A 25674-nucleotide genomic window follows, 5' to 3' on the forward strand; every position below is an offset into this window, starting at 1 on the left:
AAGCAAGATTTTGACATCAGCGCCGAAAGCGAAGGGAAAACTGATCGATGCTCTGCTTCGCCCCCTCCCAGACAAACGAAGCGTCTCCCTTGCCTTGGCTTCGTCCAAGCCTCCAGTCCCATCCTTGGCAGGAAGTTGCCGTGGGGGGAAAAGGGAGGGAGAAAAAGAAAAGAAAAGGAGAGACTTACTTTCGAGTAAACTTGGAGAGGTTTGGAGACGCACGTGTGAGATTTGCAGCACGAGGCTGGGCATGTTGACACAGGATGCCCAGCACGGGTTTCAAGGGGGCTGACGCTCAAGTAAGCCTCATTTTATTTATTTGTTTGTTTATTTACATTGTCATTATTATTATAGCACACTCTTGGGAATTCAAAAAGAAAAAGAAAACCCCCACCTTCAGTACCACAAGCCACCAAATTAGCAGCCTCAGCAAATCAGACGTTGGGTGGATGGGGCGGACGCGACCCCGTCTGGCGCCGAGGAGCAAAAAAATGGTCCCCGCGTGTCTTTCCCCTTCCCCATCTCTGCAACTTTACCCCTGCGTAAAGAGGACCCTTGGGGCCAGCCAAACGTGTCTGCCGAAGAAGAGGATGCCAGGCGGGCACCGGGCTCTGCCTTGCCCTCCCCCGATTGCCCCCTTTGTTCCATTGCCTCCATCCCCCACGTGAGAGGGGCCGTGGGAAGCGGGCGGCGGGGGGAGCGCGCGCCTCGGCCCCCCTTGGCCCGGCCTGTCCACGGACTGCGCCACCAGCGGCTCCTCTCTGGCCGGGCTCTCCTTTTCCCCCACGTGACGCCGCGGCCCTATTTCCGGTTGGCCGGGGGGCTGCGGTGGGAGCCGAGCGAGCGGCCACCTGCCTCCCTCCCTCCCTCGCACGAGCCTCCCCCGCCCAAGGGCGGCCGGGGGCTCATTAGCATGAGAAAAGGGCGCGCGCTCTGCCTCGGCGTCTCCCGCGCGCTCTCCGTCTCCCCGCGCATATGGCGAGGGCCCGCCGAAGCAGGCAGGCGAGGTCGGAGCCAGGGGCTCCTCAGGGTGACGGACGGGCGTGTGTGTGTGTGTGGGGGGGACTCTTTCTTGAAAGGCGCTGGGAAAGGGCTTGGCCAACTCGGCAGCGGCCCTTCCCGAGGCTGCGCTTCCAGAGGATCCTGCAGGTTACCCAGTTAAGCGTAGGATTGTTGGCCTGCTCTCTTCTGGCCCGGGCTGCCAAGAAAGTGTCTGTGAAATTAGAGGTATATTGATGACAGGGGAACCTCACTCGCTCCCATTGTGTCTGGGTGGATTCAGATGAGCAGCTTTTGACATTTGGGATTTTGGGGTTGCTTGGGTAGGTTTCTTTTCCTGCAACTGAAGGCATGCAGATTTGGGTTGCCTAATAGTACCCAGCAAGCAACGGGCCTTCCTGTTTTCTGCAAGCCGCAATAGAAAAAGTGTATGCCGTTTTTTCTGTTTTCTCTTTAAAGATGCAGTTTAAAAGGAGTTTCACTTTTTGGCTTGTTCATTTGAAAGGAGACAGCCCCCGGCATATAACACTTGGTGCACATGGCATCTCAAGAATACAGCATGTCCTGGAGGAAGAGGAGGATTGGTCTGCTTAAAATTCATAATCCTTACAAAGTGGCTGCCCCATTCATGAAGTGCTCCTTTTTAGGGGGAGTAAACACAAGCACAGTGAAGAGAAAGAAAAGACATTTATTCACAGAGTAGTAATGCTTCTAAACCACACAAATGCAGGGCCAGCGTTTCATAATTTAGTACTATTTTTGCATTGATTTGTATATGAAATAGGTGGAGTTTAATTGTGCATTTCCCAGGGTTGATTGTTTCACCCTCCAATCTGTGAGCTCAGAGGCTTGCATTTGCGAGCTGTGAATATGTGCTGTGTATTGGGCATACTTGTGTCACCTCCAAGGCAAAGAAGTGGTAGCTGAGGGCTGGTTTCTGTGTTGCACTCTTACCCCTCCCTTAATTTTGCTGCAAGTACACTTCACGGGCAGGCAGCAGATGCATGTCTGGTGCAGACACACTTCACACCTGAGTATGTGCCTGTTCTTTAGCTATGAGGAGAAGGGGAACTCCAGGCTGCCTTCCTAGAACAGGGAGATTTCAGTAATTCAGTAGCTTTAGCCAAGTCAAATTTCTTTCTGGAAGGCATTGTAGGAAGAATTGCACAGTGTGTGTGTGGCCAGCTCTATAGTGGCCAGCTGGAACTTTGTAGGATTGGTTGTTTGTTTTTTTGTACAGACACCTGATATTTTCATAATAGGTAGATTTTTTTTGGAAAAGATGATCAGCTGGTGCTTGAGTTTTGCAGCCACATTTTAGCTGAAGTGTAAGCATCTTGTACTGACACTCACATTGCAGAACTATAAAATGCAAAAGGATCAGATATTTTCACAAGAGGACATATACCACAACATGTTGTGACACTTTTTTCCAGCACCTAACAGGAATGTTCTTGTTTAGGGTTACTGCCAGCCACCTGGATATGTCTTTTTCTAATTCTTAGGGGCTCAAGGTAGCCAATTTACTCTCCCTCTGTGGTTTTCTATCTCTTTCTTTTCCTGGGTTCTGTTAAGACTGAGCATGTTCAGTTTGGGATTGTTTTGTTAGTTTTCTTTTTTATACTTCTGCAAACCTTGAGGTTTCCTTTGAGCATTCTGAGCGCACCGAGTTCCTTGTTAGAGGGAACAATTGTGCCTGATTAACATAACTTGCATATCATTTTAAAAAACATGGCAGATACATTTGGAGGATATTGTTTGCTCTATGCTATGCTATCCCCTCCCCTGAAAAAGTTCTTATGTACAGACTTGGAAACGGCAACATATGATGAAGTCCTGTATCATTCCCATGTCAAAACAGCACTATGAATCACTGCTTCGTCCATATGATATTCAGGTCACTCCTGTTTCAGTTCTAGGATTGGGCTATGTATCCTGATATATAATAAATGTTTAAAATTTTTACTTTTATATTTATTACAACTTACACCCTGCTTTTCACCATCAGCATCCCAAAGTGACTTACAGAATAAAACTGCAACATACAAAGTTTAAAGCATAAATTGAAACATCAGAGATTTAAAACTTCAGAGCGGCATTCACGGTGCGGAGGCCTCCAAAAATAAAAAGAGTTCTAATCAGGTTTCTGAAACTTGGCAGGGGTTGTGCTTCCCTGGTTTCTAGTGGGAGGGAGTTCCACAGAGCTAGGTTCCCTACACTGAAGGCCAACTCCTTGTCGACACAAGTTGTGCTTCTGATTCCCTGTGGGAATACTAATATTGCTGCCCCTAGATGATCGCAGTGATCATTTGGGGAGACATGGGTTAAGGCATTCTGGACCTAAGTTGTTCTGGAGTTTGTACACTAGTATCTTGAACCTGGCCTGGTCCTCTGTGTTATTTGCCACTCAGTGGCAAAGCATTTGCTTCTTCTGCAGGATGCCCCAGGTCCAATCCCTGTTCCTTCTGTTAAAACAAGGACATCCAACTCTCAAGAGACTGTAATCTACTTCCAGAAGGGACCCTCTGCAAGACACAGGAGAGTATTCTGGGCTTGTAGGTGAAATTGTGCTGGTAAAAGGCAAAGCAGCTTCCTGTCGGGAAGGGCTGGAGCTCAGTGGTAGAGTATCTGCTTTGCATGCAGAAGGTGCCAGGTTCAATCCCCAGCACCAACCAGGTTCAACCCCTGCCTGAAACCCTGGAGAGTCGCTGTTGGTCAGTGCAGATGATACATGCTTAGATGGACCAGTGTTTGATTCTGTATAAGGCAGCTTCCTGCATTCCTATCTGTGCATATTTGCAAGTGTATCAGAAGTGTGTTTGTCCTTTTGAAAGTAAGTGGATAACACAATCCTGGGTGGATTCCTTTAGTGTTCATTCTTGGGATATAAGGGGCAGTTGCCGCTCTTGCGTCTCCCATGACACCTATATTCAACTCCGGGTACTCTCTCTGGTGAAGTTGGTGGTTATTAGCATTCCTTCCTTCCCTTTGTTTACAGTTTCTTATTTACTTTGTTGAATTTTTTAAAAGTTGCAAGAATTCTGTCAAATACATATATTCAACAGTATTTAGGCCTCAAAAATAAAGATGCATTAGAAAGATGCCTATTATGCTTCAGAATTATTAATTGACATTTTTTATGATGAATAATTAATCATTGGAATAATTTTTGTATCTCTGATCTGAACACATATTTGCATATCTAATGTCTGATTTTAAATGTGGTTTCTTTAGTTGCATTCTCCCAGGACAAAGAGATGAAGTAAGAAACATCCTAATGTGAAACTATCCCCCCCCCACCTCCTTGGGTTGCACTTGTAAAAGTGGGTTTATTGAGAGAGAAATTTCTCTCAAGATATGAAGTTGTCAACAAACTTTGTATGCCTTATGGGTGCATTGTAGAAAACATATTCAGATATGACTGGCATGAATTAATCCATTTAGGTCCTACTTCCTTAAATTCTGTGATAAGTTTAAGATCCACATTTAATTTATTTGACAGGTTGCCTGGTCCAATGGATGCTTTCTTGGAAATAAATCTTGCTAAAATCAGTAGGATTTATAGTCATAGATAGATCGATAATCTGGCTATCTATGACATACATATCTCTGTCCTTTTTAAAGCTGTGTTTATATGACTCTTAGCCATACTCCATTTATTGCTGTATGTTTAAGCATAGGTACAACCCCTATGCTGATCCAGTTGATCTTCCCAGCAGGCCTCACTGAGAGAAAGCTGGGGGAAACTTATATCTCTCTGTATATATCCCATTTGTTAGATACCTGCTACTGTAAAAGTCTTGATGTGACTTACAGCTCAGTGCAAAACACATTCTATGCAAGCAATTCTGAATTAAAAACAAAAGCAGCACCTTCAATAAAATAACCAGTGGATTAAAAAAAAAATCAAGCCAACCCTAGAAAATACACATCATCATCATAATCAACAAGCCAAAAATGCCCACAGAGACAGCCATGATGTTAACCAAATGCCTGGGAAAATATTAAATCCTTTGCCTGGCGCTGGAAATAGGTTGGTGCCAGGTGAATATTCTTTCAGAGAGTGTTCTACACAGCGGAGACTATAGGCAAAGGCCACCTCTCTTTTCATAATCCTCTGCATCTCCATCCAAGGAGGGTCTCAGATGATGACCTCAGGGTCTGTATAGGCTCATGTCAGAAGAGGCCTTCCGTTAGGTAATAGGCCCCCAAACTGTGTAAGGTTTTATAGGTTAAAACCAGCACTTTGAATTGGACTCAGAAATGTATGGGTCAATATATTTTTACCAGTAATAGTTCAGCAACAATATACACTTTGATACGGAAAAACCCATGCACTAGCTATGAAATTGATGTGTGTTCTAGGTTAGGATAAATTCTCAGTCTGTGCTAGGCAGCAGCCAGAAATCTTGATTCTAAGTGGTCATGTAATAAGACCAGAATCTGGAAGAGGGCAAACTTGTGTTTTGTTTCTGCCTTTGATTTGATTCCACCATAGACCTTTATCAGGATTTACACCTCATCCACCTTTTGTTTTGTTTTAAAGCCCCTGACAGATTTACCCCATTAATATAAAATTCTCCTGACTGCTGTTCTAATAAGAGAACTGTGATTGTGCCTGTAAGATCCTTCAGGGATGGAGGGAATTGCAGAGTGTATGGTTTTATGGCAACAGCTTTAGTATCAAACAAGAACTTACATTGAGTACTACCTGAGTCTTTCATGGCTTCTTGACTTGCTCTTGCTTGTGAAGAATAAATAAAAACCTAGGTCAGAACTGCTCCAGATTGAAATATGCTAGAACTGAGGTGGGAAAATATAATGCAGGACTCTTGGGTTGAGCTTTTCCATTCCACTACTTGTGCTGGGATTGTGTAAAATACAGTTGTACCTTGGAAGTCAAATGCAATCCATTCAGGAAGTCTGTTCGACTTCCAAAACATTCGAAAACCAAAGTGCAGCTTCTGATTGGCTGCAGGAAGCTCCTGCAGCCAACTGGAAGCTGCAAAAGCCCTGTTGGATGTTCGGCTTCCGAAAGTTCGCAAACCGGAACAGTCACTTCTGGGTTTGCAACGTTCAGGAGCCAAAACGTTCGGGAACGAAGCTGTTCGCAAACCAAGGTATGACTACTGTATGTTGATGCTACAAATAATCATGGCCATGCATTTTGTTTATTTATTTAATCTGTGAAATTTATATACTGCTCTTCATCACAAAATGTTCCCGTGGTGAACCTGTTGTTTATGCTGAGTAGAGGAAGCATCCTTCACGATTTCTAAAATTGGTACCCACCTGTCATCTCTTCTGAAGAGCACATAAGAAAGATTGCTCATGTGATAAATGTTTTCAGGATCTATTTTGCTAAAAAAGTACCGGCTGGAGGGTTGGGGAGGGGGGCAGCGTCTTGAAATTACACTTCCAACATGCAGATACCTTAAATAATGTGTTGGAATTTACATTTTACCTCCGCTTTATTGCAAAGTTGCCCATAGATCTCACCAATCTCATGCAGCCCATGAAGAAGAAGAAGAAGAAGAGTTTGGATTTGGTATCCCGCCTTTCACTCCCTTTAAGGAGTCTCAAAGCGGCCAACATTCTCCTTTCCCTTCCTCCCCCACAACAAACACTCTGTGAGCTGAGTGGGGCTGAGAGACTTCAAAGAAGTGTGACTGGCCCAAGGTCACCCAGCAGCTGCATGTGGAGGAGCGGAGACGCGAACCCAGTTCCCCAGATTAGGAGACTACCGCTCTTAACCACTACACCACACTGGCTCTAGCAGTGAAACTAGCAGAGTCTCACGGTGCAACCCTCTGCATGCTTGCTCAGAGTTAAGTAGCTGTTTGCTCAGTTTGGGTGTGCTCCAAGTTAAACGACAAGGACAACTCCCAAGAGGTACAGCTCCCCAAAATAGTTCGAGCTATCCCATTCACTACTTCAGCTTTCAGCTGCAGTATTATTGCGGTCCCGTTTTACGTAGATGAAATCCTTGCTGCCCTAATAACAGTCTTTGCCAGCCCTTTGCTCCCCCAAAGTAGAAGTGTGCTAAAGATTGCATTCTCAATCTGTTAGACAGACTCTGGGTTTCACTGCCAACATTTTCTAGGCCTGCCTAATTTGTGACCCATCAAGTTGATTGCAGCCAAGTAACCTTTTATAGTCGCCTGCCAGATTCTTGACGACTCCCCCATTTTGCAGTTCCAGGCAGGCAGAAGAACCAGGAATTTATTGAGCCACTTAGTGCATGCTGGTTGGCGAGTTGTGTTTAACTTGGCGGGTCACAGGTCTGCAGGGCCTGCTGTGTACCCAGGCAGAACTGGGAGTCCTGAAAACTGCAGCAGACATATTGAATCGCCCCCAGTGGTCTTTCCAGCCCAAACCTGTAAAAAAATGAGCCTGATGCTGCTTTAAAATATTGAGCAGCAAAGCAAGTTTAATTGAGAGAGGTGGGTGCAATCTCTTGAATTTTTATTTTATTTATTAAATTTGTATACCTCCCTTCATCCGAAAATCTCAGGGTGGTTCACAGCATGAAAATACAAAATGAAAACACGAAATACATAATGAGAACAAGAACAAACCAATCCGATAAGCCCCCACATGCCGCAAACACATTAAAAAAACATAGAATGTTAATCAGCCAAAGGCCTGGTTGAAGAGAAATGTTTTTGCCTGGTGCCTAAAAGTATATAATGAACCTCCCTGGGGAGAGCATTGCACAAATGGGGAGCCACTACAGAAAAGACCCATTTTCATGTTGTCACCCTCTGGACCTCTCATGGAGGAGGAACATGAAGAAGGGTTTCGGAAGATGATCTTAGGTAGATTCATATGGAGAAAGTTGATCCTGAGCTGTTTAAGGACTTACAGGTGAAGACTAGCACTCTGAATTGGGCCAGGAAACTAATTTGCAGCTAGTACAGTCAGGCCAGGATTGGTGTAATATACACAAACTGTCTTGCCCTGGTGAAAAACTTGGGCACCGAATTCTGCACCAGCTGAAGTTTCCAAAACGTCTTCAGGGGCAGAGGCAAAGTTCCTTAATTTAAATACTTTTAATTAAAAGGAAAGCTCATCAAAACCTAATTCCCTGTCTTGGCTTTGGCACATTATATTGTGAGCTACAGTGCCACTATTCTAACTTACATTGGTATAATGCAAACATTTGTTAATCTTTCCTGGTCTGAGTCCCTCCCCACCCCTTGTCCAGTCATCCATTTGTAACTAGTATAAATCAGCCCAGGCAAGTCTGTCACTGAAAAAGATTGTTTTCTGGTTTTGAAGTCAGGGCAGAGGACCACAGGCCTGGGAGCCATACGTGGCCCTCCAGACCTTGAGATACTCTGTAAGCCACATCCACCCCCGGCCTTGCTCCATGTCCTCCTTGTGTGGTTTTTGCCTGGCTGGAATTTGTCCTTGAACTGTGATAATACCCCTTAATTGTGTGGATGTAGAGGTGTGGAATGGCTAGAAATGCAGCCCACTGTACAAAGGTGAAAGCCACATCTTTTTGTTTCTAGACACAACCATCACTTGATATGCAGCCCCCAGAAGGTGGCTCATGAAACATCCCTTGTGGTGGAAAATGTTCCCTACCCCTGCTTGGAAATGTAAATCAAAAGGCAATTCCTCATAGTGACTTTTCCTCACTCAGCCAGTATATGTGAAAACAAACTCCTTTCCAGATCCACAGATTGTGGCCAGAACTGTTCCAAGGGTATCAGAAGCTGGAGTGATGTGTCATTTCCAAATGTCCAAATGTACAATATCATCAGGAAAGCTGCTTGTCTTGGAGATGGTTGGTTGCTCTAAATCAGGGTTTTCCAAACTTGGGTCTCCTGCTGTATTTTGGACTACAATTCCCATCATCCCCAACTACTACTACTGCTAGCTAGGGATGGTGATAGGTGTTGTGGAAGACCCAAGTTTGGGAAACCCTGCTCTAAATGACTGACAGCATCAACCTATACATGTTTACTCAGAATTAAGTTCCTATTGTAAAGTTGGTCCTGTTTAGTTTGTATAAAAAGGGTGGGGAACCTCTGGTCTGGGAGCCAAATGTGGCCCTCTAGTTGTCTCAGACTTTTGGAACACTCCCCAGACTACACCATTCACTGGCCCTTCTTTGTTCTTTGAGTGTTTTTACTTGGCTGGAATGTGCCTTTGACCTCTGAAAATGCCTCTTGTTCATCTGCATGACGGATAGAGAGGGGTGTGTGAGTGTGAAACCAGCCTACTGTATGAGGGTAAGCATTAAATTCTTTGCCCTGCCCACTTTAGCCTCTGGCGCTGCCCACCAATGGCAAGTGGGCCTCAGGCTGAAAAAGATTCCCCCCACCCCTGGTGTACAGAATTTAACAAGATACTCCAGCAACCAATAAAAACAAACTGAATTGCAATCCTATGCCCATTTACTGGAAGCAAACGCTATTGAACTCAGGATGCACTTTTGAGTAAACACACACCGGGCTGTGGTGCATAAATTGCAGAGGTTGCTTTTCGTTTCTTTCGAGGAGTGCCAAATACAAGTAAAAATTACGCCGTTCATAGATTTCTTTTTCAACAACAGCAGGTATTTCAAAAGGTTATTTAAAATATCGCCTTGAAACATAGGACTCTTTGAAAACAAAACAAGAGGGGAGGGAAAAGGAGCATATTCTCTTTTTTAACAGATGGAATATCTAAATTGTCAAACCATTTGCTGTTTATCCCAAGTAAACGTGCTTAGGCCTCTCAGCTACATTCAGCCCTCTGACAGGTCACTTAGGTGACTAGGAAGAGGTCATGTTGTGCAACTTCCGCTTTTTCTTGGGATGCAAATGAATTCACCTCACTAGCTGATCAGGATTATGCCATTACCAGGGAAGTGTAAATAGATGAAGAATTCCTGTGTGGGCTTGCATAGCCTCAGAACATCGTAATATCACTGAAGAATATGATCTTGGGACTAAGCTGGCACCTGTCTCCCAAGTTTAAATGCTGAATAAGTACAATACATACTATTTTCTTGAATTATTATTTCGTGATACTGCAAGCATATTCAAAAGATGGATGCTTTAAGGGTAAAGGTGAGGTTAATTGCACTAAAGTAAGGAGGTCGTCATTGGCTACTGTCCTGCCATACCAATATCTGATTAATTCATCAATTCAGTCAGTCCAGTCCAGTTTGTAAGCATGGGGGAAACATGGAGTGCGGAAGCCTTAGGTTGTTCATTGCAGCTAAATCACAGTGTTTGAAGTCACTATCTTTCACCTCCGATCTTCCATTTTTAAGATGGATTAAGATGTGGCAGGGAGACATCCTAGGAAAAAAGAAATGGGATTAAAAATACATATAATAAACATATAATCTAATAATAAACATTTAGTTCTCTTGATTTGAGGTGGTTCACTATTATTCCTATTCCTCAGATAGGGAAGTTGTCATTGAGAAAATACAACTTTCACAATGGCTGAAGTGGGCCTTGAACACACTCACCTCATCTGGACCATATTGTCTGAATTGTGTTTTCCTTTGCAAATTGTAATTCCTTGAGAAAGTTGTCTGTCTTGGTTTTCTGCAGCTTCTTTTCCTAGTTGCATTGGAAAATATCCCATTAAAAAAAAAAAAGCTGTGATGGGATGAGTAACATAAGCCATACTCTAGACTTGAATTTCTGTGCTGGATGAACTACTATTACAGAACCATCTGCACAGGCTTCTTAGTACAGTACTGCACTGAAGCACTCTGGAGGCTACTGCCTGATGTTTGATTTCCCAGCACTGAGAAATACTTTCAGCATTCATTTAGAAGCCTACATGTGTAAACTGTCCAGGACTAGAAGCATTTCCACTTTTAAAAATATAGGAGACTAGCATCCCTACTAAAAGCTCTGTCATATGGTGTACTTAGGGTTTTCAGGTACTTCACTCCCAACTGTACATCGGATGGGGGCAAGGCATGCGGGGGGGGGGGGGCTGATGAAGTGGGTAGGAAGATTCACATTGGAGAAGGTGATGCTCTGGGTAGCCTGGTCCTAAGCTGTTTAAAGCTTTACAAGTAATAACTGTTAAGGACATCCAGAGGGGCAGCCATGTGAATCTGTCCAAGATTCCTGTGGCCTTGAACATCTGCACTGAACATCTGAGACACTTTAAACAGCCATGGCTTTCCGCAAAGAATCCTGGGAAGTATGGTTTGTTCAGGGTGCTGAGAATTGTTAAGAGACCCTTAGTCCCCTCACAACACTACAATTTCCAGAGAACTCTGTAAACTGCAGCTCTCTCTTTGTTAGGAGAATGGGGGTCTTCTAGCAAGGAAGTCACCACATGATTATAATGTTTCCTCCCCCCCATTCTATACAAATACGAGATACAGCGTAAAGGAGCTGTTGCCTCTAGTTTTGCTGAATAAACAAATATGACTTCTTGAAGAAAGCAAAGCATGGATAATATGCTGAATGAACTTTTAGCAGATTTGACTAGCAACAACCCTCTCCTTTTTTCAAGGGCCTCTTTCCTGAGCAGGCATTTAACACTCGAGCCAAATTATATGACTGTTTTGTGATATGGATAAATCTGTGCTAAGGACACCAAACTGGTTTCCTTAATGCTTCAGCCAGAATTTTAATGCCCTGGCTGTCCAAAGGTGAAAGGCTAATGAGGAGAAAGGAATTCTTGGATGGGAACAGGACATTTGGGCCCAACAAACCTGCCCTTTTCATATTTATTACAACACACCTCTTTGCATTGTTAGTATATCCTCTGACCTTGTCTTCCTACATAAACACGTGTCACGACCTCCTTACATTCTTAGTAGTTTTTCTCAGGGAGCGCCTTAATGCATGTGAAGGTGCAAATCAATATTCCTTGCTGGATTTGTAGTTTATTTTTACATGTCTGCTTTTTGTGTGCTTCATTAGTATGATGCATGCTCTCTGCCTCCAACTTTCCCTAGTTCCTAGTCCTCATAAGTAGAAAATCAGTGCTCCAGTTTTTGTCTCTTAGGAGCTCCTTGTTCAACCTTCTCCAGTGCTGGCCATGGATGTTGGAAATTACAGTCCAAAGCAGCTAAAGGGCAACCAGGTTGACAAAGCCTGGCCTTGTTAGTGGAATGTAATCATTTCGTAAACCTGAGCTTCCAAACTCCCAAGTCTCTGCAATTCAAATATCTAATTGGGGAATGAATGACTATTACCTCTGCTGGAGAGCTGCTACCTCTGTCACCATCGTGTCAGGGATTCTTGGTCCCTCATTCTCACTTGTCTACACCACAAGTACCTGTGTCTGCGTTTCTTCAGTCTTTGAGCTGCCACCAGTTCTCTCTCAGAATGCTTTTAAGCCACCTAGTAATGTGTTTGGATGTGAGACAGTTTTATTAAGGGGACTTCATATACAAAAGGGAAATCTGATACCTATCTGGGGTGGGGTGTGTGGGGGTCTTAAGATGCTAGTTGGCAGTTTCCACAGACTCCAGAGCCACTGCTTCTAACACTAGCCTCTAAATGGCTTTACCCTCAAGCCAATCTCTGCAATACTTCACCCCAGCCAATGTACTTCCATATCTCTCTCCAACCAACTCCCAACTGCCTACCCACTTCACTCTGTTGATCTCCAACTGTCTGTCCCTAACATTTAACTGTCAACTAGGGTTGCCACCCCTCCCTAGAAAAACGGGAGCATCCCTTTTTGGGACTAAAGTATCTCCTGTCCCATTTGTACTTCAAATGGGACACTTTCCCATCCATATTTGAGTTCCTCCTCCTCAAAACTGCGCGGGCAGAGGGTGGGTTTGGCGGAGAGAGAGACAACGTTTGCATTGGCCGGGCAGAGGGTGGGTCTGGTTCATTGGTTGGCGTCGCCTGCTCCCCTCCCTCCAGCTCACTGGACTCAGTGTCCTCGCCACTACTGTAATATCCTCCCCACCTCCAGGAGCAGACCCTCCCTTCCTTGACACTATCTGGCATGAGAGGGAGGCAGCCGGCTCAAAATGGCAGCTGCATTGCTGTTGGTGCAACTGATGAGGACATGGGGAGAAGGGGGAAAGAGCAGCCTCCTTACCCTCCCTCACCCCTCCTTTCTTCACACTCACTAGTGTTCCTCTAGAGCCAGTGTGGTGTAGGGGTTAAGAGCGGTAGTCTCGTAATCTGGGGAACCGGGTTCGTGTCTCCGCTCCTCCACCTGCAGCTGCTGGGTGACCTTGGGCCAGTCACACTTCTCTGAAGTCTCTCAGCCTCACTCACCTCACAGAGTGTTTGTTGTGGGGGAGGAAGGGAAAGGAGAATGTTAGCTGCTTTGAGACTCCTGAAGGGGAGTGAAAGGCGGGATATCAAATCCAAACTCTTCTTCTTCGTCTTCTTCTCCTCAGCCGTTGCCGGTAGAGCACGGTGCGGACCCCTTCGCCACTTAGCCCCCTCGCCATCCCAACCCGACCTCTCTTCCCTCCTCCTCGCTCAATTGTTTCTTGCCACCAGCACGGGTGAGAGGTTGGAGCTGTGGCTCAAGTCGCCTGCAGGAGCTGGCCATCTACCACTGGCCCCTGCACTGCCAACAAAGCATAATATTTAACGTGACTTAAAGTAAAAATGGGGAGAACCCTGTCTTTATCATCAAAGGGGAAAGGGTGGGGACAGGAGGTGTCCACACAGGGATGAGTTGAATGTCATAACGATACGACAGCAAGAAGAGACGTGGCTGCACATTGAGTGGGATTATTTTGCCACAAACAGTCTGGTTGTGGACATCTCTGCAGACCATGAATTTGCCATTCAATTCAATGGGGGCTCCTGCTATTGATGCAGATGGAGAAGCCTGAAAAAGCTTTGTGTGCAGAATACTGCATGTTCTCAGCATCTACGGATAAAAACAATTAGGATTCTCTCCTGGATATCTTGCAGCCTTTAATGTATAACACAGTGGACTCAACAACAGTCTCTTACATAATTAAAAAGCTGAGGAATGTACTCCTTTGGGTGCCACCATACTAGCTATTTTTCTATTCCAAGAAGAGGCTGTTGTGGTGGTTTACAGCACATCCCAGGTGGAGTCGCTGGGTTGCACTGGATGTTCTACAGAAGTGCACAATAGGGTGTGCAAGTAGATTGTGCTTCCACCGGCTGTGTTTCCCACATAATAATTTGAAGACAAATGCGGGGGTGAGGAGAAAGCACAACGTCTGTAAATAAAAAAGAGCTTATGCATTTCCCCCATATATGTTCTCTCAAAATACTGGTAAGATGAACTATGCTCAGTCATGTTTCCTGTCCTCCTATTTATTTAGAACACCCACAGACCATTATTAAGGCTGCAGTCATATGCACACTTAAGCTCCATTGGACATGGTAGGACTGACTTATTTCTGAACAGACATGCAGAGTTCTGCGCTGGGCAGTTCCAGTTCTGGGTTTTGCCGCTGGGGCATGCATCTCTTCAAAGAGGGACTCGTTTCTTTTGGAAAGACCCTTGAGATGTGTACACAAAAGACTACTTTCTCCACTTCCTTTCTTTACTGGCAGGTTGGCTCTGAAGTAGGCCCACTTGTAAATAGAGACCTTCGCATCTGTTTGCAGATTGAGGCCCTTCTTGCTGGTGGATCATCTCAAGTGGAGGCTCCAAGCTTCTTCAGAAGAAGCTTCTGGCCCAGTCACTTTCATCCTTAAACACGAGAAGGATACAAGTAACCCTGAGGCTGTTCTTGGTATGGGAACAGCAGCACAAAAGTCTGGAGCAGCACAAAAGTCTGCCAGGAAAGAGAGATGCTGTTCAGTTGGCCCACTAAAAGCTGCGCCTGGTGTGAATAAGAACATCATGTGTTTTGTACAATTATAACGGTGTATCTCTCTATGTAGTGTTACCCATTCTGTCTCTCCAAGATCTCAATAGTCCAAGCAGGTGTGCTGCAGAGAGGATAACATGATCATATGCGCTAGTTTATGTAGTCTGCTTTTTAAACAAGACCAGTCCCTTGTGGAAAACTTGCACAGGTAAAGATTTTTCCATGTGGCCTGCATCCTGTGTAGCAAGCCTTGGCAGCAGGAACTAAATTCTTTCAAAGAAGGAAATGCCAATTGTTTAGGGCCAATTTAAAATTCCTTTCATATTGTGTCAGCCAAGCACTTCTGTCTTGTCTGGGCCTCTTAGTCTTCTTTATTGGCTTACATCTGCGTTGTCCTTGATAAATGCCTTTCGATGGCTTACTTTTGTCCCTGATTTCAATCTCTGTCCCTTCCTGTTTTGATCTTCCTACCCTCAGCAATGAAGGAAAAGGCCCTTTGTTTGACCAGGTCTGAGCCTCAGCCATGGACTGGTGCTTATTCCCAATGCTTATGCTTGCATTTTGACATAGATTTGGATCTCACATATTTATAATGGGCATTAAACTACAGATGCTGGGAGTCTGTAATTGCGATGCCCTCAGCAGCTCTTGGTATCTTACCTTGATATTCTAATCTCTGTCTTTTGCATAGATTAGAAAGGAGGCCCCTAACCTGACTGACTGCAATGTACCTACTAAGATAGGAAGATGGTTATCAGTTCATTAGGCTCTTGTTATCCATACCTGCCATTTAGGCTCTTATCAAATGCTGTTTGAGGAAAGTCTAATCATACCTATCAACCCACAACATTAGCCACTGGAACAACTTTTACCTCCCTTCCGCACCCCAGGGGGGTGGGGTAGGGGAACAAAGCAAAGCGCTAGCCAGAATATTTCGTCTTGTAAATCCAGGTTGGCTGGCTGGAACCCAGGTTGCTCAAGAGTAGTCTGTTGCAAGGTCAGACCTGGAGACTAGCAGAAAAAGAGCTACTCTTCACATGCTGCCATAAAACCTGACATTGCTCCGGTGTTGCTGCCTGATAAGCGAGTCGAAATGCTTAGCATCTGGGTGCCAATATGTTTCCTACACGGCAGCCTGCCTGACAAAAGTTAAACGGCAGCGCTGGGATTAAAGTAGGCAAAAGGTTTGTGGCAGAACTATTTAGTAGCCAAAATCTTATCCCTCTAATGGCAATATAAGAAGATGCTTACTCTGGGGCTCTGTGAGGTAAGCAGGGCACAATTGTATACATCCTTTGCTTCTAAAAGGAATATAAAATCCCCTTGGTGTAGAATTAAGAACTGTTGGGGTTCTCTGGAAGACAGAAGCTGTGCTACAAGGCTTCACCCCTAAGAAGCCTGTTGCAGTTCACTGAGAGAGTTCTGCAATGAAGGAGATAAATATTCCATGCTCAGATTTCTATGGTAATCATGGCATTCTAGACTACATGTGGCTTGAAATTCAGGGATGTAGTTGAACAGGGAGCACCCTAATAATTTCATATCCCCCATGACTATGTGAGCCCCAGTATCATATACATTAAGGTTCAGCTAAAACGCCGGATATACTGATTCAGAACCAGTGCACTCCTTTTTAATGATTCTTGACAGCTTCAGGCCTAAAAAACAAAATGCTCCAAAAGTGGTCCATTGCTAGAGCGATTGCCTCTAGCAATCTAGATCTTAATTGGGCAGGAAGGAAACAGGGGAAAAACGTGGTGCAATAAGTAGCAACAGAGGGGTTAAACTCTAGCTATGAGCAATTCTGGGTATCCATGAAAGCAGTAGGATTAAGGATAAACGGAATACAGTTAAGAAAATGGACTCAAGTAAAATGACAGTGTAGGGCAGAGCTTTTCAAACTGTCGCGACATGTTAGCGAGTCGGCTGCAGTGTGTAGGTGTGTCGCACGAATGGTCTTGTCGCTCCTCCCGGGGCTGGAAAGGGGTTAGTTTAACCTCTGGTTAAACTGAATTACTGTGTCACGAAATGGTGCAAGTCTAAAAAGCGTGTCACCAACATAAAAAAGATTGGAAAGCTTTGGTGTAAGGGGGGTAGGCAAAAGCTGCTCCTCACCTCAGACACCGGAGTCACAAAGGGTAGATTTGCACCCCTCTCATTTGTGACTGAAGTCACTGGCCCCAGTGGTGTCTTCACATGCATGTGTTTCCCCATGCTAGAGACTGGTTTTCATTTAATCTTATTTTTCTTTGTGGGGGCAGGGTTAAGTGCTTCACTAGGGGATTATTGCTGTGGGGGCAAAACCTTCCTACTACCCTTGATATTCGGCAGCAACCAATTAATACAGTGGTACCTTGGGTTACATACGCTTCAGGTTACAGACTCCGCTAACCCAGAAATATTACCTCGGGTTAAGAACTTTGCTTCAGGATGAGAACAGAAATCATGCAGCGGTGGCGCAGCGGCAGCAGGAGGTCCCATTAGCTAAAGTGGTGCTTCAGGTTAAGAACAGTTTCAGGTTAAGAACAGACCTCCAGAATGAATTAAGTTCTTAACCCGAGGTACCACTGTACAGGGACTGAGAAGGGGCTCCTCTCTTTTGATGACAGTTTCAGGGTAATGGAGGAAGGGCAATATGTTTCCAATACACCTTCCCCCAAAACAACAACAACACCATCCCAGGAATGAATTTGGAAAAAAGAGGAGGAGGCCATGAGAACCATTGGTTTCCTTCTCCATTCTGCCCCGAAGAACACAGCTGGTGTGTGGGTAAAAGTTCCTTGCCTCCTCCCTAGGGTCTTGGGCCTGTGTAAAAGGGGGCAGGTTCATGTTTAGAGAAGCAGACCTGCTTCTGCTCTGACTGAAGCAATGCCTTGATGGATTGGAGTAAGGGAATGTGGTTGAGCAAAGGCTTGGCACTCCTCATCTGTCACCCTCCCATTACTTTTGATGGTTTTTCTTTTCTTTTTTTTCTTTTGCTAGTGTTAACTGACAGAAACATTTCCAGTTCATTGGAAAACTTAAGATTCCAGAAATTTTGCTGAAAAACCCTCAGCAAGCTGTGTTTGAAAGGAGAATTTCTGTTTCCAAATGCACACTCACCCAAACAGTGTTGCCCATTCGGATTTCTTGCCAAACAACACACGCTGTACCTTGAGGTTTTTGTTTCGTTTTTTCTTTTAAAAAGCATAGAACACTGTCTAAAGCAAACATTGCAGGATAGCTATGATCATATTTCTTGACATTCTTCTTGTGTGCATAAACACGGGCTCTATGCTGGCTTTCGATTGTGCTTCCACTAGTCGAAAATGACATGTACAGATGCTAGGTTGGCACAAGGCTCGAAACCAAACTGGTAGAGTTCGGGAACGCTGAGCCAGACCAAAATATGAGGTTGAGGAAGCTGCTCTTATAATAATAGTGGTTATCTGTTTAATGTGTGATCTGGTGGCGACTGGATGTTGACCATAAGCAATTATGCATGCTCTAAAAACTGGCTGCAGAAAAATCCAGAGTTTCTGTAGGCCAGGAAGACAACTCAGACTGTGAGAAAGGGCAGTTCTATTTCCTCTTAAACTAATTGTTCCTTTGATTTGATTTCACCAGTTTTAAAAAGGCACAATTTCACTGCCACCAGGAATGCTGCTGAATTTAAGAACACCTTCTTAGATTACTGAATCTAAGAGTGCAAAGCATTTGGATTAGATTGGTTCTTGAGGGAATTGATGCAAACAGTAATGCTCCTGCAGAGGTCCCATTGACTTCAGTGGGGCATATGCAAGAGAACTTCCTGATGGTGGATTGTGCATTAGCATTTTTTTCAGTTGAGGGAAACTTAGGAGGGGGTGTAGGTTGAGGACTGCAACCTCAAGTAATATCTCACCTATGTGAATGAGACATGAAAGCTACAATGCAGGGGAAATATTCACAACGCCTCACATCTCCTGAAACCCAATATTGTTCAATTGTGGAATATTTGTTCACACATTCAGCTGCCAGTCATCAAATGTAACAAAATTAAGTGATATTCATACATGTGCGAACCTTCTCTTTGTTTGCCAGTGAGGAGTGTGGGTGCTTGAACACCTAACATTTTAAAAAATAACAATAATATCAAGTTCATTTTTTTATTCATAAAGCCATGCTAACTTTGCAACTTAGAGACACATTTCATCCTGAGTTATTTTAAAATTTATTTTTAAGTTACCTCTGACCATGATCCAGCTGAAGTTCAGGCCCCTTCAAGCCTAGCATGGAACTTTTTAGTCAGAGTAAAATGTGCTTAAATTTGCTGGATTGTGGTCTATTTGTTATTGCAGTCTGCATGTATGAAGTCCGTTGGTTAAATAAATTGCAAAAACGTTATACTTTAATTTAAAGGTCTAAAAACGAGTGATCTAGAAGCTACAGTTTTCTTATTATCTTAATACGTGAAGGATTGCAGCAAAGAACTGACTTGTTTTGCCTCTTTGATAAACCATGAGAACTGTTCACGGTTTGTTTTGCACATGAGCAGAGTAGGGATTTGGATGTGGTTACTTACACAAAATCTTATGTACATAAGGCAGGAATGGCTGATCGAGAGGAGCACCACTGCAGACTTGATCTCCGAGCAGCGGTGTTGATACCACATATCTGAATGGTGAGAGTGCAGGATAGCTGGTGGAGAGATCAGAGCAGTTTATGGACACCAGATTGGCACTGCCAGTGTGCCTGAACTGCCCCAACCTCGCCGTTGCCCTGCTTAGCCCCTCCTCTTGTTCTGGTAGGCAACAGTGATGTCACTGCAGGCGTGCACTTTGGTTTTTCAAATTTCAGTGGCGCCCTGTATGAGGCCAAAATTCAGCACCCTCCACCTTTTGCCTTTCATTCTGTGTGTGTTATATATCATAGTTATGGTGCCATGTGGCATGCCCCCCTCAGCTCAGCACCCAGTGTGGGGAGACTGGTTCTGCTGCCCTAAATTTGCTTTGGTCATGGCTAGGATGCCAAGTTCACAGTCCACCCTTTTGGCTGCTCCTGATATTTGGTGAAACTGCACCACACACACACACACAAAATCAAGACATCCGCTATTCTAAATAAATAGTTTCTTTATAAGGCCAGGCCTCTATAACCTGAGTTTGAAACATTCCTTTCAGAACAAATAGGAAATTAAAGCAAAGTTACTTCGAGTGTGGGTAATGGATATTCCTAACCCTCTGGAAAATGGATATTCCCTAACGATCCTTATTCAAAATCAATAAGGATTTGAAAAACATAATTAATGGCTTTAAAGAAGAATTGTTAGGAGATACCATTTTCCAGAGGGCTAGAAACTTATAAAGAAAAAACATCCACACCTAGAGTAACTTTGCTAGAATTTTTTTGTTTGTTTTGGAAACCTTCTTGAATGATTTATCCTCGCAATCTCATCTTGAAATTAACAGTTTCATTTTTTAAAAATAAAAATAAAAATAGAAAAGTACTTAAAATAATTGTGTTCAACCAATAGTGCACAATTTTGAACCCTCCAAGCTGAGCACAGCCAAATAGGGCAGCTTATTGGGGTCTTGCTGCTGTGACTGCAAAAGTGGAGATGTATGTGTCACCTGGCAGATCCCAATAAATGGCTGGTGGGAAGCATAAATTAAACTGGCAGATATATAGACATGTTAGCTTTTCTCATAACAGCATTGTGACATATGTCCTAATAGGTGAACAGTGAAGCACAAGTCGGAGGTGCCCTTGAAGATGAAGGACTGGTGCAGATCTCTTTAAGACAGGAATAGGAAACCTCCAGCTCATGGCTCAACTCTGGCCCCTCAGGGGTCCCAGTTTGGTCTGCCAGGTTATTCCTGGCAAACCACACTTACCTGTCTGTCCCACCCCTGGTGCCATATGTGAGATTAGGACTCAGGGGCCAGCAAACGTTTTCAGCAGGGGACCGGTTCACTGTCCCTCAGACCTTGTGAGAGGCCGGACTATATTTTGAAAAGAAAAATGAACGAATTCCTATGCCCCACAGATAACCCAGAGATGCATTTTAAATAAAAGGACACATTCTACTCATGTAAAAACATGCTGATTCCCTGACCGTCCGCGGGCCGGATTTAGAAGGTGATTGGGCTGGATCCGGCCCCCGGGCCTTAGTTTGCCTACCCATGGATTAGGTGTAGGACAGATATGGATGTAGCTTCAAAGGGACCTCAAAGTGAGCTCTTGATTGTTCCTTTGCTGAAGCAAGAGGTGCTCCCGCATCGCAAAAAAGTTTACACTGAAACCCCTGCTAAAATGTATTACTGTAAACTGCCCTGTGTTCCTCGGATGAAGGGCAGTATATGAATCTAATAAATAACAATAAAATATTAAATAATAATTTAAATGTGGTAAGCTGCACTTGGGGACTCCAGGCCGCAGAGCAGGCAGGGTTGGTGAATCAGTGGCCCCTCAAGTGTTACTGGACTATGACCTCCATCATCCCTGAGCATTGGCATGCTGTCTGATGGGAGTAAGAGGGACAACATGGAGCCCTCTTAGAATCATAGAGTTGGAAGGGACCCTGAGAGTCATCTAAGTCCAACTCCCTGCAGTGTAGGAATCTTTTGCCCAACGTGGGGCTCGACCCCGTGATCTTGAGATTGAGAGTTGGGACACAGGTCCTCCAGCCCTGTCCTAAGGCAAGCTCAGGTCATATCTGGGCTTTAATTTTTTCCAGCAGAATGGAAGGTTGAACGCTGGTTCAGCTTTGCCTCTGGCCTGCCACAGTTTTGCCTCTAGAGAGGCACAATTGCTGCAGATGAGGATGACAAGCAAGCCTCAGACAGATTTATCTCCGTTCTCCCAGTCTAAAGATGGGTCTCTGTGGTTGTTATAGCCATCATCATATATTATTTCAGAGGTTCGGGCTAGATGGTCTTCATAGTCCCTTCCTACTCTACAATTCTACGGTTCTGTTCTGTTAATGATGCAGTGACTGTGATCCCCTCAGTTTCATCCTATTAAACACAGAGGAGTGAAATGTGTCTTAGATAATTTCCGCATTAGGTCCTTAATTTTAACCTGAGGGGGAGAATTTTACTTTTAAAAATGCCCCCCCATGGACTTGGTAGGGGCAGAGAGACTCTCCCGGATCAATTTATAATAAAACGCCGATATTCTATTTCTTTTTGAATGGCAGCATTTTAGCACAATGTGAAAAGCGCACTTCATTCACTCCCTTGGCTGTTTATGTATTTATGCCAAATCGGTGGTAGCATCGCGCATAAGGATCTATCATATTAGAGAAGGAGAAAATGACTATTATAATACTTGCTGCTCTCGGTTTCCTCTACAGTAATGCCCTTACACCTTTTCCTTTTTCAGGCTTTCTGTAGCATCCTAAACAGAAAGATATTGAAGGGAGCTGTTGCTGCTTTGATCCTTCTGCTTGTTGTCAAAGCGCTTGGGAATGAAGAGACTGTTGGCTACAATTGACTGTGACAATTAGGAGATGATCAGAGCCCTAGAGTGGAGCACTTAAAGGGTAATTTACATGTCAGTTTGTCGAATAATAAAAAAAAGATATTCAGCTAAGATTCCCCCCCTCCTCTCCCCCACTCAGTGCCTTGTAAACTGCAATTTGTGCTCTGGTAAAGGGGGGAGGGAAAAAAAAACCCTGGCAGAGGAGTTAGGATAGCCATTTCCATTTGAAAAGAGGCAATCATAAGGCCACTGCTGAGCCTATTGTCCACTAAAAATGCTGATTTGCAGTCAGGGAGTGAAAGAGTGGAACCATCACTACAGAGAACCTCGTACAAGGTAACTCCCTCCTTTATTCTGGTGCCTTTTAAAATGTTGTTTAAAGGGGTTTGCTGCACCTTAAACCCCCGTTTACTAGCATTATAACTGGGTAACTGGGCCCGAATGGCCTTTATCGTATAACAGTAATGGCAAAAATAATAACAACAGCAATGCCAGCATTTGAAGGGAGGGAAGTGGAAAAGAGCAAGATTATCAACCAGGCAGGTTGAGATCCTGGCTGGAGCTGCTATCTCTTCCATCTGATTCTCCCTGCCCTTCTCCTGCCTTTTGTGTGATGCCACCACAATGCCATTATTGATGCTATGGCCATCTAAGCCCAGGTGACTTAAGTTGTGCTGTTTTCAACATGCGCTCCCAGTTGGTCTACAAGCCTTTCCTTATATCCAGAAACTCCTGGTCTGCAGCCAAGCCAATGATGGAGGCCAGGCCCCCTTTGCTGCTCTGCTTGAGAGTCTGCTGTACCCCAAGTGGTGTTGTGATCACACCAACAGGACATGTCTGCTGTAAAGGTAAAGGACCCCTGGACAGTTAAGTCCAGTCAAAGGTGACTATGGGGTTGTGGCGCTCATCTCACTTCAGGCCAAGGGAGCTGGTGTTTGTCTGCAGACAGCTTTCCGGGTCATGTGGCCAGCATGACTAAGCTGCTTCTGGCGCAATGGGACACTGTGATGAGTGCCAGAGCGCATGGAAACACTGTTTACCTTCATGCCACAGCGATATCTGTTTATCTACTCGCACTGGTGTGCTTTTGAACTGCTAGGTTGGCAGGAACTGGGACAGAGCAACGGGAGCTTACCCTGTTGCATGGATTGGAACTGCCAACCTTCCGATCAGCAAGCCCAAGAGGCTCAGTGGTTTAGACCACAGTGCCAACCGCTCCCACTGTACCTGTACTTACTGACTGCAGCACATGCTGCCTGTCCTAGCAGCTTGAGAGAGGCTGAGGTGGAGAGTTTTTGGTGGGGTCCTCCAGTTTGTCTTGCTTTGCCTTGAAACCTAGCAGTCAACGTTTATTTTTAAATTTTCATTTATTTGTTTTTTTAAAAAGCTTTTGTAAAGTAATAACCTGAACCTCAGAAGCTGCCTCATGCTGTTTCAGTTTAAGTCAGTTTTGTCCACAGGAACTGGTTGGGATTTCTGACCAAAGTCTTTCCCCGGAGATGCTGGGGATTGAATCTGGGAAGACATTGCAAACTCCTCCCTTCTCCATCTGATTTTGAAGGGCTTCTTTCAGGGGCCCTCATGACCCAGTTTTTCAAATGGAGAGGGGGATGCTGCACTCACACATGCTGAGGGACAAAATAAATGCAGAACGGGGTCCTTGGTATGTGCAGGGACATTGTTTTGTTTGCAGTGATGCAGGTGGGTTAAACCACAGCGCCTAGGACTTGCCGATCAGAAGGTCGACGTTTCGAATCCCCGCAACGGGGTGAGCTCCCGTTGCTCGGTCCCTGCTCCTGCCAACCTATCAGTTCGAAAGAACAAAGTGCAAGTAGATAAATAGGTACCACTCCAGCGGGAAGGTAAATGGTGTTTCTGTGTATTGCTCTGGTTCGCCAGAAGCAGCTTAGTCATGCTGGCCACATGACCCGGAAGCTGTCTGTGGACAAATGCCGGCTCCCTCGGCCAATAAAGCGAGATGAGCGCAGCAACCCCAGAGTTGGTCACGACTGGACCTAATGGTCAGGGGTCCCTTTACCTTTACCCCTCATTGTGCATGGATTGGATACTGCTTCAATGGTGCACTAGGACTGCAGCAACAGTAAACAGCATGTCAGAATGCAGAGTTAGGCTAAAGGGAAACAAGCAAATGGGGGTGGGGGTGGGAGCGGGGAGAGAGAGACATTACATATATGGCATGTGTCCTCCAAGCACTATCCCTCTTCAGAACCTTTACTTGGCAAAGCAGAACGACACCTTGCAATGTGAAGAGCCATAGGGTTGTTGTTGTTGTTGGGGGGCAGCGGAGAAAGAATTTGCTGTGGAGAATGCCCCCTTACAGTTTAAAGGAGTGGAGGGTGGGGTGGGGGAGAAGAGAACAATCAGCCCCAGCTGCACATCCTCCAGGCCCAATTCGCTGCTCCCCATAGGAAATCCATCGCATGCCATCTGCTCAAGCAAAGGCACTTGAGCATAGAAGACTACTGTGGCTTCCCCAAAGCCATCTCAACGAAGGCAGGTTTCCCAGCCCCAGAAAGAAGATCTGTAGTCAAAGACATAGATAGAGTCTGCTGGAACAGGGACGGGAAGAAGCCCATTTGAACCCACGTTCAAATATCACCCAAGTGCTGTAGCGTGTTGTTTACAAAGGATATGCACCTAAATATGACTCCCAGTGCCCAATCCAGGGTGGGTGCCCTCCTAACGCAACCTGGGGCAGGCCCTTGTCCTCATGCTGCCCGCACAATCCAGAAATTGGCAGGATGCCAAAATGGGGTGAGGTGATAGAATTGTAGAATTGGGAGGGACCACGAGGGTCATCTAGTCCAACCCCTTGCAATGCAGGATCTTTTGCCCAACGTGGGGCTCGAACTCACGACTCTGAAATTAAGAGTCTCATGCTCTTACCGGCTGAGTGGCATGTGGGAAGGTGAGGTGAGCAAACATCTCTAAGGAGAGATTTCTGCAATCTGGGGTAGGAGGGAGTTTCTTGTTGCTACCAAACACAACTCAGAAATGGATGTGTTGCCCGTTCCAGAAGATCTTAACAATCAGGTCGGTTCATGTAGTAGCAAACAGTCCTTCAGGCACCTTGTCCCACATCATGAATATTTTGCTGCCCATTGTAGTGTATACAATATGTTACTTTCAGATTTCTCTCCTTCACTGCCCCTCCTGTGTTTTAACTTTCTGAATGCTCATGTGTCCTGTCCCCCCCCCCCACTTCTCTGGATGTGTCCTGCCAGTAAGAAAAAGAAAAGGATGCATAAAGAATCAGCAGGCACATTAAGAACAAACAATATAATGAAGCAGGGAGCATGGGATAGCTTTTGGCTTAACCAGTATCTGCAGAATCAAGGCAGAGCAAATGTGTATCAAAAATCAGCCACAGTAGGAGGTATCCGTCTCCCAGGTAATGGCTAAATGACAAGCAGATGAGCCGCCATCATATTGATTTAAGCATTTTGTTCCAGCCAGTCACA

General features: G+C 44.9%; 1 protein-coding gene and 1 long non-coding RNA gene across 2 annotated transcripts in view; one reads left to right on the forward strand and one right to left on the reverse strand.

Moving 5' to 3' along the window:
- The first annotated feature begins 8 nt into the window (after positions 1-8).
- Positions 9-25674, forward strand: part of LOC308479172 (uncharacterized protein) — a 128644-nt gene continuing 102978 nt past the window's right edge. Inside the window, exon 1 of the mRNA XM_081009621.1 lies at positions 9-299. The gene's annotated coding sequence lies outside the window, so the exon portion shown is untranslated. The remainder of the gene's footprint in view (positions 300-25674) is intronic.
- Positions 8735-12662, reverse strand: LOC308479428. The gene is made up of 3 exons (XR_013987669.1): positions 12173-12662; positions 10475-10568; positions 8735-10298 (listed from the first exon to the last, which is right to left on the reverse strand). It is a non-coding gene; the product is annotated as an uncharacterized lncRNA (long non-coding RNA).

Source organism: Podarcis pityusensis (genome assembly GCF_964106645.2).
Source record: "Podarcis pityusensis genome assembly, chromosome: 1".
NCBI lineage: Eukaryota > Metazoa > Chordata > Lepidosauria > Squamata > Lacertidae > Podarcis > Podarcis pityusensis.